The following is a 16,568-nucleotide window of genomic DNA, read 5'->3' as shown; positions in this document are numbered from 1 at the left end:
TAAAATTTTGAAAATTGTTATACCCTGCAAGGGTATAAAAATAGGGGACCAGGTATATTTAAAAAATGAAACGGGCCATTAGCTAGACTTTAAATATACCCTATAAGGTAACGAAGAAAGAACCTAATAATAATATAAAAATTTTTTTTTTTTTTTTGACGTTGATGCACTATGGTCAGTACATTCAAGTGGCCCGTATGATACGTGCCTGTTTGTAGGAGCGATGGAAAATAAAGGACACAATACGAGGAAATTGACTACCGGCGTGCTTCCAGGTTGTGTAACGTACACACTCCTTGAGCGTTGTGCACCTCAATACCTCTGTCTACTCTTTGACCGGCAGGCTCAGGGAAAATGGGCGTGGGTTTTGTATTGAGGTGTACAAGAGTATACAGAACTAAATAATGTAGACAGAGATGACATAAAGCGGCAAAAAGGATAACACATTGGTTAAGGAAGCGGACAGACAAACATACCTATTGAAGACGAGGTCCGGATGTTATTGGCCTCAGTCTTTACCCACCCTACCTGTGAAGTCCCATCGGGCTTCACCCAAATACAACCGTTGCTTTACATTTTCTCAGGTGCCCACCAAAAAATCATTTAATCCATTTCTATCTCCAAATAATTAGCGATAATGTGATACATTTTCCTAAATCTAACCTTAAACTAGGTAAAGAATTGAATTGTGAAGGTCTCCTTATACGCTAATTTTGTTTTGTTCTTACTTTAGATACGAAAAAAGCTAATTACTAAAGAATGTAAAGATTGGGGAATTTAAATTACATTTAACGTTAAATTAAATTTTCAGAGATTAAGCAATAATTTATCTTTTAAATAACTATGTATTCTTTTGGTAACTTTTGGTACTATGCGGACTATCTGGTAAAGATATATATATTTCCTCAGTTGTTTTTAACGGCTATGCCGTACTTACGCTGTATCCCTCGATGTCAGCAGGCCTGATGACGATGAGGTGTTGCTGTAGCTAAATTTTATTTGGAGAAGATGTTGTATATATATCTTTTAAGATCGCCGCCCAAAAATAAGCTAAATTAGGAATGTAATGTAAGTAATTATAAGTAAAGTCGCTTAAGGTATGAAAACTAAATCTATATATACTAAACGGATGGTTGCTCCATGCAACCGGTGCGGCCAAGTATGCAGCAGTTTGCCAGCGTGATAGGGACCGATGACCAGCTGACCAGGGAATCACGCCCAATACGTGAAGGCGAGATCGGACGATGCTAAAGCGATGACCACGTGTTACTTCAGCGAGAGTGGCTCCTCGATCGCAGCAATAAATGCAGAAGGGGACACCACTTCACGGGGCCTGGCGATTGCCTTCGATTCGCAACCAGGAATGGAACGTCGGGCGGGCTTCCTGATACACGTGGTGAACTTTGGTTGTGATCGAACTTTTGTTATTCTGATCTTGCAGCCCGACACACGTGGCAGGGTTGGCGGCCAAGGGTAATGCCCAGCCTTCGCTGTGCACCCAATAGGAAATGCCCTCTTCACTTTCCGGCGAGCAGCGTGCTATTTTTGGAAATACGCTTTGTTACACTTAATCACATTTACGATTGATCGCGCTTGAAAGCTTACCAGCAGTAGGGAATATATACGAAAAATAAGCGTGTGGCAGTAGTTACTGCAAATAATTCGAAGTATATTCTCACGATGCCTGCGGATTTAAAATTTGGTTTTGCCAAAAATTGACTGCACTCGATCACCCCACGTTGAAAAGGAAGAGACCGGAAACTCGCAGAGTGACCATAGATTTCGAAGTGGAAATTGCCAGAAATTAGCGACAATTTAATGTGAATGGCATTATGTTACACTGGTTCGATATCAGATGAATCGAGGGTGCTCGCATTTAGAACTGCCAACTCGGGCCTGACTCCCACAACCACAGCTTTGATTTTTAGTCCCTGCGACTAACAATAAAAACTGAAAAAGGAGTCAATACAACTACCAAATGTCCTTAGCATGAAATTTTCCGAGTTCCTTGCCATTCATGTCTTCCAAGAGATAAATTGTTTGACCTATCTTTTCTTTAACTCGAGCTTTGATACCTACAGGAGCTAGTTTCGCGTTGTAGTCCTTTGCTGCGTTACTGAGGGTAAAATTCCTTTTGACAACTTCCTGGCCAACCTCAAAAGAACGTGGTCTTGCTCGGAGATTATAATACTTTTGGTTTGCTTCATAAGCTTTACTCAGATGCTTGCCAATGTTGGATCGAATTCTTTGAAACTCATCTGTCCTTGATAAATTTACGTCACCTTCGGTAAGTAAGCCAAGCTTACGAAGTAGTTTATAGTCATGGCCATGAGATATCATATGATGACCGAAAACAACATGATAGGGCGATATACCTATGGATTGGTGAATCGAGTTACGGAGAGAGCAATTGATGCTACTGAGGAATACGTCCCATTCGCGTTGGTCTGAACGAATGTAAGCTCTAAGAGCAGCGTTGATCGAACGGTTGACTCTCTCAGCTCCGTTGGATTGTGGAGCATAGGCACCAGTAAATATATGACGAACGCCATACTTTGATAGAAAGTCATAGAAATCACGGCTTTTAAATTGAGTTCCGTTATCGCTCACGACTGTTTCGGGTACACCAAAGCATGAAAAAATTTCGTCGCGCAATATATTGATGACTACTTTAGCATTAAACTTTTTCACAGCTTTCAGAAAGGTAAATTTGGAAAAATGATCAAGAATAATCAATATTCCTATATTGCCGGACTTAGAGCGCGGAAATGGGCCGATAAAATCGAGATATAATCTTTGGAATATCCTGTCACTTTGTACTTGAGCTCCCATTAGCGGTTTTAACGAATGGTTAGGATGTTTAGTGGTCTGGCACGTTTCACAATTTCGTATGTAATCACGAACGTTGATAACCATGTTTGGCCAATAGAGACGTCGTCTGATACGCTCTAAGCATTTAGCCATCCCACAATGAGCAGATGTTGGTTGATCATGAGCCGAGCTTATTACCTTCTGACGCAACGACTCCGGTACAAACAATTTCCAGCAATCGTCTGGTGAATTGTCATCAGAGTTAGGGAATGTAGCACGATGATAAATGAACTCGTCTACTACTCGAAAGTCAGGTAATTTTAAAGACGAAAATTTGTCTCTTAGAGCAGAATATTCTTCTGAATGGAATGCGTTTGATGAGAGATCAATTTCAGGAAGGATTTCGAGGTCTATTGCAGCAATGTCACAAGTCTCCTCAAATGATCGAGACAAGGCGTCTGCAACCAAATTTTCAGTTCCTTTACGATGCTCTATTTCGAAAGTATAACCCTGAAGTTTAATGGCCCACCTTGCTAATCTACCGCTTAGATCAGATTGATTCATTAGCCATTTAAGACTTGAGTGATCGGTAACTACTTTGAAACTATGTCCCTCAATGTACATCCTGAATTTTTTAATTGCCAAGACTACAGCCATGCATTCGAGTTCAGTAACTGTATAGTTACGTTGGGCTTTATTGAGCTTCTTAGACATGAAAGCTATTGGGCGTTCACAACCGGAATCATCACATTGGGCTAAAACTGCACCCACACCATGTAGTGAAGCATCGCACTGCAGGATAAAAGGTTTGTCATAATTAGGGTGAACGAGACAAGGTGCAGAGCATAACTTGGCTTTAATAATATCGAAGGCCTCTTGAGCCTGGTCATTCCAAATTAGGGATTTGCCACGCAATAATTCTGTCAGATGAAAAATGACTGTGGAATAATTAGATATGAATCGCTGGTACCAACCGGTCATACCTAGGAATCTTCTCAACTGTTTTTGGGTCTTAGGAACAGGAAACTCACTCACAGCATTAACCTTGTTTGGGTTTACTTGAAGTGTGCCCTCTCCCACTAAGTAACCTAGATAGTCTACCGTTTTCAGACAAAACTGACTCTTCTGAACATTAATTGTCAGTCCAGCTTTCCGCAATTGGGTGGCTACCTCGGACAGATGCAAAAGGTGTTCATCGAAATTATTCGACAAAACAAGCAAATCGTCGAGGTACACTAACACGTGAGATTTTAATTGATATGGTATAACAAGGTCCATCAAACGGCACATTGTTTGTGGAGCGTTTGTCAATCCAAATGGCATTCTTTTAAATTGATAAAGAGGCCGATTTGGAACGGTAAATGCTGTCTTGGCACGGGATTCTTGATCTAAACAGATCTGCCAGAAGGCATCTTTGAGATCTATTTTGGAAATGCAATGCACGGGTGGAAGGCGACTTAGCAGTCCATCCATTATAGGAATGGGATATGCGTCCTTTACAGTTACTGCATTCAGTTTTCTTGCGTCCAGACAAAATCGTACCTTGCCAGGTTTGACGTGCAAGGTAACTGGAGACGACCATGGCGACGAAGGAGCCTCTTCTATGACATCCAACTTAATCATCCGATCGATTTCCAAGCACAAAAGTTTTTCTTTAGCTGGGGAAAGTGGATAAAATCTTTGTTTAATTGGTTTCGCATTGGAGGTGTCGATATTGTGTTCTATCAATTTGGTCAATCCTAAACCCTCACTCTCAAATGATGGAAAAAAGTCGATTACTTTTTGCAATTTAGACTTCTGTACATCAGACAATCGGAAGCGAGTAGTGTCTTCTTCCGATTCAGAATTGATTTCGTTGATTATTGGTGATTGGTTAATAGAGATTCCAAATGTATGCCAGAAGTCCATTCCGCATATTACACTTTGCTTAATGGAGGGAACTATTAGAAATTCAAAATTGTTATCGATTGAGTTGTAAGTCAGGTGAATTTTAATCACGCCAGTCACAGATTGTGTTTGGCCATCAGCAGTTCGTACTACCGATTTAAATTTATCAAATGGCTGCGATGATGCTATTTGTTGCGCTAACTCGCCACCAATAATGCTTTTGTTGGCGCCGCTGTCTAGAAGAGCTAAATACGAATGGCCAAATATGTCAAGGTTTGTGAAAGGTCGAATGTCATTCTTTTTGTTAACGAGCGATGACACAGTAAAACGGTTGGAAGATCTTTTTCGAATCCAAAATTGACGAATTCGCCGAGAAGATCGTTTTTTGCGACAAACAATAGAATTGGGCTGGAATATTTGAGATTTACGTTTCGCATAGTCCAGCACTCGCAAATGATATGGTTTAAATGATTCGATTATTGATATATCCGGTTGAGTGTTGGGCAAGGTTGATTGGGAATCACTTGCCAAAGAATCTGGTTCTACATGTATTTTTGAGGCTAACGGCGGACATCCGCTTTCTTCAGGCAACGAATGTCCTGTTTTAGGTTTTTTAAGGCCGGTTTACATTTTGCACAGTTGGGCTTATACACCTCCGGTGTGCCGCAACCATAACAGAAAATACGGCGGGATTTAAGGCAATCATGGTACCTGTGGCCTGTCTCGTCACAGTTCCAGCACTTAATTTCCTCTGAAGTCCTAACAGCATAGATTTCGTCCTCAACGTCAGTTTCGTCTTCCCCGTCGTCCGTTGCTAGGGTACGGACGGATTGGCTTTGTCCAGGTACGATTCTTCGTGGCGGTGACATTCCCTACGCAAGGTTGCTAAGTTTGGTGTGTCTATGTGCAATAATTCGTGTTTAATTTCCGGTTTGAGGTTATGGCGAACTTCAATCGCAATGTCACTATCCTGCATTGGTTCACGAAGAGAATCTGCAATGGAAAGCATGGCATCGAGAAAGTCGTCAAAACTTTCGGTGCTACCCTGTTGACGGCGACGCATGACGCTTTTTATTTCTCGGTCTGATCTCTGATCTTGATATCTCTCCTTCAAACGATTGCATAATACATTCCAATTCATGTTGTCTACAGATCTGTGAACACGCCAATAAAAGGCTAAGGCAGGACCTGCAAACAGTAAATTAGCAAAATGGGAGAGAAATTCAAAATTGCCGTTCAGGCATTGTGAAGTCAGACAATTTACACGGTAAATAAAATCCTCAATGGCAATGTCGTTGGCTGAACCGCTAAATTTAATACGCCAATTTGATATTATATTGGAGATTCTATCAGGTCTATCCAAAGTAAGATCACTTCGATCACTACTCAAATCTGGGGAATTCCTAACACGTTGAGTATTATTTCGTTCTGAATTGTTCCCGAAACCGTCTCTACTGAAATTAGTTTGCACATCTCGCTGAAGCTCACTCTGTCTGTTATTTGCAAGTGTGGATCTATTCAACTGAGTGAACGCCATAGTTATTTGTTCTGTCACTGATTGAAGCATGTTTGCTTGAAATGCCTGCATTGAATTTTGAATTAATTGTTCAACACGGTCTTCTGTTATGGCCCTAGAATCTGAGTTATTCTCGTTGCGAATCTCTTGCAAAAAGTTTTGATCAGGCCCTCCGCTTTGCTTTGCTGCGTTTCGAGAAGCTGAACGGGTTACTATCTTACTTCCCTGAAATCTAGTGGGAAGAGCCGAATGAGATCCCAAGTCAGATTGAGAGCATGTTTGGCCACAGATAGGGCATTTGTCATTATTTTTGAGATAATTGTCAAGGCAAAGTTTATGAAAAGAATGTTTGCAACGGGCTTCAACTAAATCCAGATTACTTACTGGTCCGTTGCAGATGTTGCATATTAAAGACTCATCAGTCTGTAAACCAACTAAGTTTTCATTACTACGTGTCATCATTTTCGATGCTTTTCAAAAATAGAAATTTAGCGAAATTTTGAAATAAAACGGGAACGATAAGATCAAACGAGAAGTATGCGATATGTGTTAAACGGTAAGCGGGAATGTAGGTCTTACCCTGAGTAGTAAAGCAATAGGTTGTATAGTTCAATAGGTACATAAACGTTAACGGAATGTGAATGCGGGGTAAAAATATAAATGTATGATGATGTCTTACCACTTAAAAGAGTAACTAACCGAATCTATCCAGATAGAAAAAATCTCCATTTTAAATGGTAAGAAGGTAATGTTTGAATAGTGAAATCCTGGTATAGAACCGATTTTGGCTCAGAACTATAATTCCTTGGACTCAATTACTCAAATTTGAATGTATTTTAACTATAATGTTCGATTATTACCGAACTGATAGAAAATAACATGTAAAAGTATGACATTTCTTCCGGTATGGCTCCGAATCTATTCAGAGACCATCAATTCCAGGACGGAAAATGAAATACCTAACTGAAACTAAAAGTGGATGGATTGTATATTATCGGGAAGCTCGGCTGTCAAACGACAGATGCATCGGGCTGGCCTTAATGTTGGGCGCCATTTAATTCTGTAACGTACACACTCCTTGAGCGTTGTGCACCTCAATACCTCTGTCTACTCTTTGACCGGCAGGCTCAGGGAAAATGGGCGTGGGTTTTGTATTGAGGTGTACAAGAGTATACAGAACTAAATAATGTAGACAGAGATGACATAAAGCGGCAAAAAGGATAACACATTGGTTAAGGAAGCGGACAGACAAACATACCTATTGAAGACGAGGTCCGGATGTTATTGGCCTCAGTCTTTACCCACCCTACCTGTGAAGTCCCATCGGGCTTCACCCAAATACAACCGTTGCTTTACATTTTCTCAGGTGCCCACCAAAAAATCATTTAATCCATTTCTATCTCCAAATAATTAGCGATAATGTGATACATTTTCCTAAATCTAACCTTAAACTAGGTAAAGAATTGAATTGTGAAGGTCTCCTTATACGCTAATTTTGTTTTGTTCTTACTTTAGATACGAAAAAAGCTAATTACTAAAGAATGTAAAGATTGGGGAATTTAAATTACATTTAACGTTAAATCAAATTTTCAGAGATTAAGCAATAATTTATCTTTTAAATAACTATGTATTCTTTTGGTAACTTTTGGTACTATGCGGACTATCTGGTAAAGATATATATATTTCCTCAGTTGTTTTTAACGGCTATGCCGTACTTACGCTGTATCCCTCGATGTCAGCAGGCCTGATGACGATGAGGTGTTGCTGTAGCTAAATTTTATTTGGAGAAGATGTTGTATATATATCTATATATACTAAACGGATGGTTGCTCCATGCAACCGGTGCGGCCAAGTATGCAGCAGTTTGCCAGCGTGATAGGGACCGATGACCAGCTGACCAGGGAATCACGCCCAATACGTGAAGGCGAGATCGGACGATGCTAAAGCGATGACCACGTGTTATTTCAGCGAGAGTGGCTCCTCGATCGCAGCAATAAATGCAGAAGGGGACACCACTTCACGGGGCCTGGCGATTGCCTTCGATTCGCAACCAGGAATGGAACGTCGGGCGGGCTTCCTGATACACGTGGTGAACTTTGGTTGTGATCGAACTTTTGTTATTCTGATCTTGCAGCCCGACACACGTGGCAGGGTTGGCGGCCAAGGGTAATGCCCAGCCTTCGCTGTGCACCCAATAGGAAATGCCCTCTTCACTTTCCGGCGAGCAGCGTGCTATTTTTGGAAATACGCTTTGTTACACTTAATCACATTTACGATTGATCGCGCTTGAAAGCTTACCAGCAGTAGGGAATATATACGAAAAATAAGCGTGTGGCAGTAGTTACTGCAAATAATTCGAAGTATATTCTCACGATGCCTGCGGATTTAAAATTTGGTTTTGCCAAAAATTGACTGCACTCGATCACCCCACGTTGAAAAGGAAGAGACCGGAAACTCGCAGAGTGACCATAGATTTCGAAGTGGAAATTGCCAGAAATTAGCGACAATTTAATGTGAATGGCATTATGTTACACTGGTTCGATATCAGATGAATCGAGGGTGCTCGCATTTAGAACTGCCAACTCGGGCCTGACTCCCACAGTTGTTAGCTTGCACGTTTACTAAGTGTGTTAGTATTAAAGATTTTAGTTTGGGAAGAGTATATACGTTAGAGATTAGTGTGTACAAATCATTATAATTTGCACATAACACTCTAAAAGGTTCATGCAGTTCAAAGGAGGTTCTAAAGTGGCACAACACTAATGGGATATAGGATCTATTAGTTCTAAATGATACGTGGAAATTAAGCTGACTCAACAAGTCAGCACTTTCCACATCACCATGTATAAGGTTAAAAATAAAGGTTATCCCTAGCATCGTTCAACGATTGGCTGAGGACGGCAAGTTTATTAATAGGAGTCTACTAGAGTAGGAAGGTAATCTGTGGTTTGCATCCCAATTTAAACCGCGTAGAGCGAAAAGTAAAAAGTTCTTTTGAGCCGACTCAATGCGTTTACTATGGACGCCATACTGAGGGCTCCAAACGCAGCATCCATATTCTAGGATAGGACGAACTAAGGAAGTATATAAGGATTTAATAACATAGGGGTCATTGAATTCCTTTGACCACCGTTTAATAAATCCAAGCACACCCCTGCCTCTTTTCACCATAGACGAAATATGATCAATAAAGTCAAGTTTTGGGTCCAAGCGGACGCCCAAATCGTCAAAAGAATTAATTCTTTCCAAAGAGCAGCAGTTCAGCGTGTAAGTAGCAAGCTTAGAAACGACACGACAGAATGTCATTAGCTCGCATTTCGAGCCATTTAAGTTTACACGGCACCAAGTTTGAAAATTATTAAGATCTGTTTGTAAATCCGACTGGCAGTCTACGTCATTGTAATGCACGCTAAGGTTGACGTCATCCGCGTACATAAGCACTCTGGAGTATGTCAAGACTTTGGCCAGGTCATTTATAAACAATGTAAACAATAAGGGTCCCAAGTGGCTTCTTTGCGGGACGCCAGATGTTACCCTTAGAACATTGGATAAATTATTCTTTAAGAGGACCTTTTGCGTCCTGCAATTCAAATAACTTGAGATCCAATTAAGAAGATCACTTGGAAAACCCATTGAATCGAGTTTTCTAACGAGGAGAGAATGGTTAACAGAGTCAAATGTTTTACTGAAATCAGTATAGATTATATCTGTATGACAATTATTATGGAAGCCCTTTATAATATAGGAAGAGAGCTCCAAAAGATTTTTTGTTGTTGATCTTCGCTTAATAAAACCATTTTGACATGGAGAAATAATCGATCTACAAAGGTGCTGAAAGTGAGGGGTGATAATGTTTTCAAATAAATTAGGAATGGCCGACAACTTAGAGATTCCTCTATAATTGCTGGCATCCAATTTGCTACCTTTTTTGTGGAGAGAAATAATAAACGATTCCTTCCAAATAATGGGAAAGTGGGAGGTTTCTAAGGACAAGGTAAACAATTTCAGAAGGGGATAGCACAGGGCGTCGGCACAATACCTGAGCATAGAGCCAGGAATTCCGTCGGGACCTGGCGATTAAACTGGCTTGATACGATGAAGATCTAAAAGAAGAGAGCTTTCGTTTAGGCTAGGACAGAAAATTAAGTTTGATTTGGGTATGTCGTAGGAAGAATAATAAGAAAAAACTGCGAAAATAGATCGGCTATTGCCTGATCATTATTTGCGGTAGTATTTTCAAACGAAAGCGAGGAAGGATTTGTTTTAGGCTTACGTTTAGTGTTAACGAAATTATAAAACTGTTTTGGGTCCGGTGAGAACTGGGCCCTACAACGAATTAAATAGTTTTTATAACACTGCGCGTTCAGCAAGGTAAAGTTTAACCGAGCTGATAAATAAGATGAAATGTTTCGTCGGTGGAAGCGCTATAAGGGCTTTTGGCAAGGCAGATTGGTTATCTGTGGTGCCATTGTCGGCCGATATTCCGGGCCTAACATCCTGGCCAGATATATCGTTAAGCACGGGACTTTGAGGGGTCAATATTTGGGACCCCCCAGGGGACAAGACAGAAATCACCGGCGGTACGGCCACTCCCGCTGCACATTCGGATACCGAATCTTTTCTAGCGCTCGATCTCAGCACTCTTGGAGTTAATGCTGAGGTCGAGGGCTGTGCCGAGGGAGGCTGCTGCTGAGAGCCCGTTGCAGGTAGTTGTGGTCCGTCTACATGCTGCCCACCAATAGCAGTTTTTTTGCGCCTAGAAGGCTCATTTAAAAGCGTAAGGCTATTAAGTTGGGTGTCCAGCGACAAGAACATATCAAGAGAAATGCCTTAAAACCGCTTTTGGTTTGCCGCATGAAAGACATCATCCCTTTCTACATCGCGACAGGCCTCACAACAGTAACGCAGGCCGATGTTTTTTTTACATCGTCCACCGTCCGAGCTGCAACTCCAATACACTTGACATGCATGACGTTGTCGCACAGCCAGGGGCCGAAACAGAGAATATTTCCGGACATTATAAGGACTTACCTCTGTACTTGTACTTGGAAAAAATAACAACAGAGCTATGAAGAAAGAAGTGAAGAATCACAGCGAGAGCGAGAGAGCGAGAGAGCGAATGAGATCGAATAAGATAAGAAGTGCAGCGGCACAGCTAAAGCGAGAGAGTGGGAGAGCGTGGGAGATAAGTAGATAGCAAAAACGTTTAGCTGTTGCGACGGCGCAAACAAAAGCTAGACGAAGAAGGCACAAAAAGGAATGCAAAATATGCAAAAGCTAGCACTAGCAGCACAACTGAATTGGAAAATAAAACCAATTATATAGACAAATTAGAATAGTTGCATGCACACGCGAAGGGAACGGGAAGTTATAAACACAATTTAGAAAATTTAAGTTAACCCCGGTGGTTAGATTCAAACTTTAACACAAAACGAGAGCGCAAGAAAAATAACAGGTCCGTTCACTTAGAAAGATGATTGAATATTATGAATTATTATTGTGAATATTTAAATACAAAAAACCAAACTCAGACAGTTCATATGGAAAGATTAAAAAATTTTGTAGAAAAGATTTTGTAGGATGGACATTCGTGAGAAAAAAATAAAATAACATCAAATTTTTTCTTAAAAAAAAAAAAATAGTTTCTTCACTATAATAATGAATATAGGAATAAAAATACGAAAAACAATATAAATATTAATAATTAATAAGAAATAGTTTAGTAGTGCAGCGGCACATATTTAGATATATAAGCGTTGGCCGCGGCGCTGCTCGGGCAGCTATGTGATTTGTAAGCCAAGCCAATGGATTCTTAAGTCAAGCATGGCATTGATGAAATAAGCCCCGAACCGAAGATACTAATAAATAACCATATTGAAATCAACCAAATAAATCCCAATGTGTACTGAATAAATTTAACTTATTACAATATAGTAGGACGATTTTCTTAAAATTTTACACAAAATTGTAGAATTATATGAAATTGCTATAACTTAAATTTAATGAAATTCAGTTGAAAACTGAAAAAGTTATAATTTTTAATTGTATTAACTTCTCGATCGTTCCTTTGGGAGCTACATGATATAGTATACCGATTTTCATAAAATTTACGCAAAAATGTAGAATGATATGGAAAGGCTCTATCTCAAATTTTATCAAATTCTGTTGAAAACTGAATATGTTATACTTTTTTTGTAAAAATTTTCCGATCATTCCAATGGCAGCTATATGATATAGTCGTTCGATCCTACCCGTTTTGACATACATACGAGGGAGAGTATATAGTACTAGAGAGAGACTAGCTTGCGTAGAAACTGACAGACGGACAGACGGACATGGCTAGATCGACTCGGCTGTTGATAATGATCAAGAATAAATATAGTGAAGTGTTTTAAAATTGTGAGTCGAACGAATGTCCCGTCAGTTGACTAAGGACAACGCTAAGTTGAATTAAAACAAACGAATATTCCGCTTCACGTCTTTATTCAATTGATCTCAGCTTAAGACTAAATTATTGTGACAAAAATCTTACTTCTACTGCCCTTTGTTTACAAGAGTTGGGGAGCGAGATCGCAGGCTTGGGATATTGATTGAAGAATTATTTATGTTATTGAGAAGGAGCATTGCTTGCTCCGGATGTGGATTGTTTACATTGGTTCAGCGTGGGATCGCCTACGCTGCAGATTCATATTTCTTGGAACATAGCTGAATTTGTGAATATGTCACTTCCCTCCCCTTAAAAGGGTTGCCTATGTTTGGGCTGGCATTTCAGGGTACAATGCAGGCAACTGGTTTTGTGCCGGTTCTATTTCTTGTTGTGGTTCTTGATTATTTTTTGCTTGTTTTCTAAATTTTGTATATAAAAAGATAAGTGGATTTTGTGTATACAATTTTGATAGGACAACAAAAATAATAAGAACGATAACTACTAATATTATAATTACGTAAAGTGTGGTATTATTTTCTGAAATTAGTTTTAAAACGTCATTATGTTCTACTATTTTTATCTTAGTTACATTAATCGGTGAATACAATGCTGTTAAATCAAATTCTGGACTTAATGAATTTTCGCTTAAAATAACATTTCCAATTTTAACTCTACATTGTTTTATTCTAATAATTTTACTTCCATTTATTTTAATATCGCCATTTAATTCTTGACAATTTTGTTCGATTGTAGTTTTAGTTAGATTCCATGTAAGTATAATATTTGGTTCTACATATTGAATCATTTCTTTTGTAGGAGTTGGTATAAAATTACAAATTGGATTTTTACGCTTAATTATATTTTTAATGCATTCATTATTAACTTCTTTATTGTCTTGATTATAAATTTTATTCTTATCTTCAAAATATGATTGTTGATCTGAATAGTCTAACTGATATCCATTATGGTCGGGATAAGGAATTATTTTAATGGTGTTAATGGGTTTGTGGTTAATAGGGATATGTGAAATAAGTAACAATTCGTTATTTTTGTAGTCAATCCACGTAGATGTTTTGATTAAAAGTATATTTTGTCGTAATTGAGTAACTTTGGGTTAAAAAGTGAATAATAGAAATAACATCATCGTACAGAAGATTCCTGTGGAAGTTTAACGGTATTAGTTTTCTTTTGTTTCTTAAATTGTGTTTTGTAGTATTGGGTTTCCCTATTTCGATTAATAATTTTGTAATAGTCTTCGTCTATTTTTTCTACATTTTTATTAGCTTTAAATGGATTTTTTAATTTTCCCTTTTGAAGTGGACCTTTTCTGTATCTAGTGTCAATGTTAAATTCCTGTCGATCTTCATTTATTTTATCTATTTTCCTTTCTTTAATATTTTGAGTGTTTAATATTGGATGTCCAGCATATAAGAATATTTGAGCAGGTGTTTGTCCAGTGGTGTCATGTTTTATTTTATGATTGTATGTGTAAAGAATTGTCTCTATCTTGCTTAATTTTACTTCTTCATCATCGGATGAGTTGATTATTCGGATTTTTTCATTTATTGTCTTATGTAGTCTTTCGACGTCTGCTACACCGGTTTTTGCCGTGTTAAGTTGTAATTCAATTCCTTCTGCTTCAAGCCATCGCTTTAGAGTCAAGCTGGTGAAAGCTCCGTCTCTGTCTGCCTTTAGTAATTTGGGTTTACCTAACTGATTAAAAATGCGCATTAGTGCGTTCCTGCATTCTATCCAATCCTTTGATTTAATATGTTCAAGTGTAGCGAATTTTGAATAAATGTCAATGCAACTGATGTAATGTTTTCCCTCAGATGAATAAATATCTACCACAAATTTGTCTCGACAATGTTCAGGGTTGGGTGTGATTTTAAGAGGCATTTTGGTATTTCTGTGTTCTGTTTTAGCCAAATTGCATATGTTGCATTCATTTATTATATTCTGAATTAATAGTTGGCTATTTGGAAAAAAGTGATTTTCTTTGAATAATTTAGTCATTTTCTGTATACCTGGATGTAAAAGTTTTTCATGTGATTGAAGTATAATTTCTTTGAATTCGGCGTATGAACAAACATTCTTTAATAAGTGGAGGCTGCGAATTACTTTAGTGTAAGTGGTATTAATAATTTCTCTGTGTGCTCTTTGAATGATTTCAAAATCTACATCGCTTTCAATATGAATGGTAATGTTTCTATGAATAAAATGATCAAGTAAAATTAGTTTGGCTTTGTCGAGTGTCATTACATTACATTGGATTGTTGTAATGGAGTTACCGAATATTGTTGAATGCTCTACTTTATTGTTATCGGATTTAATGAAAATTATTTGTTTTTTGAAATAGTTTATTGGTTTTTCTGTTAAATGAATTAGGTTACTATTATCTTCTTCTGCACTATGTTGAGTAACTTCACTATGGTGATTTTCTTCAATTTTAATTCTTGATAATGCATCGGCAACTGAATTTTCTTTCCCTTTAATATAGTCTATTTTGAATTGGTATTCGTTTAACTTGGCTTTCCATCTTTGTAACTTGGCATTTGGTTCTTTTAAAGTATGCAGCCATCTAAGAGGTTGATGGTCACTAGCAATGAGAAAATGTCGTCCTAGTAAATAATGTCGAAAAGTTTTAGTGGCCCAAACAATGGCAAGTAATTCCTTTTCGATAGCACTGTAATTTAATTCATGTTCATTAAGTGTTCTGCTAATAAAGGATATAGGATGACCATTTTGAGAAATTACGGATCCAAGGGCTAGATTACTGGCATCTGTGGTTAAAGTGAATTTTTTTTCGAAATCGGGTAATTGGAGAATTGGTTCTCTAATTATTAATGTTTTAAGTTTTTTGAATGCTTCTATGTAGTCGATATTTTGTGTATCTATTTTTGCTCCTTTTTTTAAACATTTGGTCATTGGTTTTGCTATGTCTGCGTAGTTTGGGATAAATTTACGATAATAACCGGTTAATCCAAGGAAAGCTCTGATCTCTTTTACTTTTGTTGGAATTGGATATGAAACTATGGCTTTAACTTTAAGGGGGTTTGGTTTTATACCATTGGGGGTTACGATGTGACCAAGAAAACTAGCTTCCTTTTTTAAGAATTCACATTTGTCTAACTGTAACTTTAAATTTGCTTATGCAAGTTTGGAAAAAACTAGCTGTAATGAATTTAAATGTTCGGTAAGGGATGTGGAAAAAATTATTATGTCATCTAAATACACTAAACAGTGTTTATTAAGCAACGGTCGAAGGATATTATTCATACACCTTTGAAAAGTAGCAGGTGCATTTCTAAGGCCAAATGGCATTCGAAGGTATTCGTAATGACCGCTTTTGGTGGAGAATGCAGTTTTAGGTATTGATTCTGAGTCCATTTCTATTTGATGAAATCCCTTTGCCAAATCGATAGTTGTAAAATATTGGCATTTACCTATTTTACCAAGGATTTCGTCCATGTTTGGTATTGGATATCTGTCGGGAATAGTTTTTTCATTTAGCTTTCTATAATCAATTACTACTCTATACTTAATTTTTCCAGATGCATCAGGTTTTTTGGGTACTACCCAGGTAGGACTATTGTATGGTGAATTACTTTCCCTAATTAATCCCTGATTAAGCATTTCCTGTACTTGGTTATCAACTTCAATTTCGTGAGCTTGAGCAAGTGGGTACTGTTTTGAATAAATTGGGGAGTTATGTGTTGTATTTAGTACGTGTTTAATGGTATTTGTAAATGTTAGATTGTCTCCTTCTTCATATTGAAGATTTTTGAATTTATTTAATAAACCTTTCAACTTTGAAGTTTCCTCCTGATTCAGGTGATCTAATCGAAATAATCCAAAATCAATTTTTTTTGTTGATGCCTGAGGTGATTTTTTAATTGGTTCTATTGGCTTTTGGATATAAAAATT

The 16,568-nt window shown here is 38.1% G+C and overlaps 1 protein-coding gene and 1 long non-coding RNA gene across 11 annotated transcripts in view; both read right to left on the bottom strand.

Moving 5' to 3' along the window:
* The window catches only part of LOC110185344 (aminopeptidase Q), a 280,831-nt gene that overhangs the window by 222,343 nt on the left and 41,920 nt on the right, over positions 1-16,568 (bottom strand). The window contains exon 1 of one of the 10 annotated variants that reach the window (XM_086827433.1): positions 938-1,168. The exons of the other annotated variants lie outside the window; for them this stretch is intronic. The gene's annotated coding sequence lies outside the window, so the exon portion shown is untranslated. Of the gene's footprint in view, positions 1-937; positions 1,169-16,568 lie in introns of those variants that run through there. 10 annotated transcript variants of the gene reach the window in all.
* On the bottom strand, positions 12,681-16,075 carry LOC147644470 (uncharacterized). Its single transcript, XR_015270449.1, has 2 exons — positions 14,351-16,075; positions 12,681-13,799 (listed from the first exon to the last, which is right to left on the bottom strand). It is a non-coding gene; the product is annotated as an uncharacterized LOC147644470 (long non-coding RNA).

This window comes from Drosophila serrata, unplaced genomic scaffold, assembly GCF_035046125.1.
Source record: "Drosophila serrata isolate PLE 108 unplaced genomic scaffold, ASM3504612v1 contig_171, whole genome shotgun sequence".
Classification (NCBI taxonomy): domain Eukaryota; kingdom Metazoa; phylum Arthropoda; class Insecta; order Diptera; family Drosophilidae; genus Drosophila; species Drosophila serrata.
The sequence above is the reverse complement of the archived record's forward strand: the minus strand, read 5'-3'. Positions and strand labels throughout refer to the sequence as shown.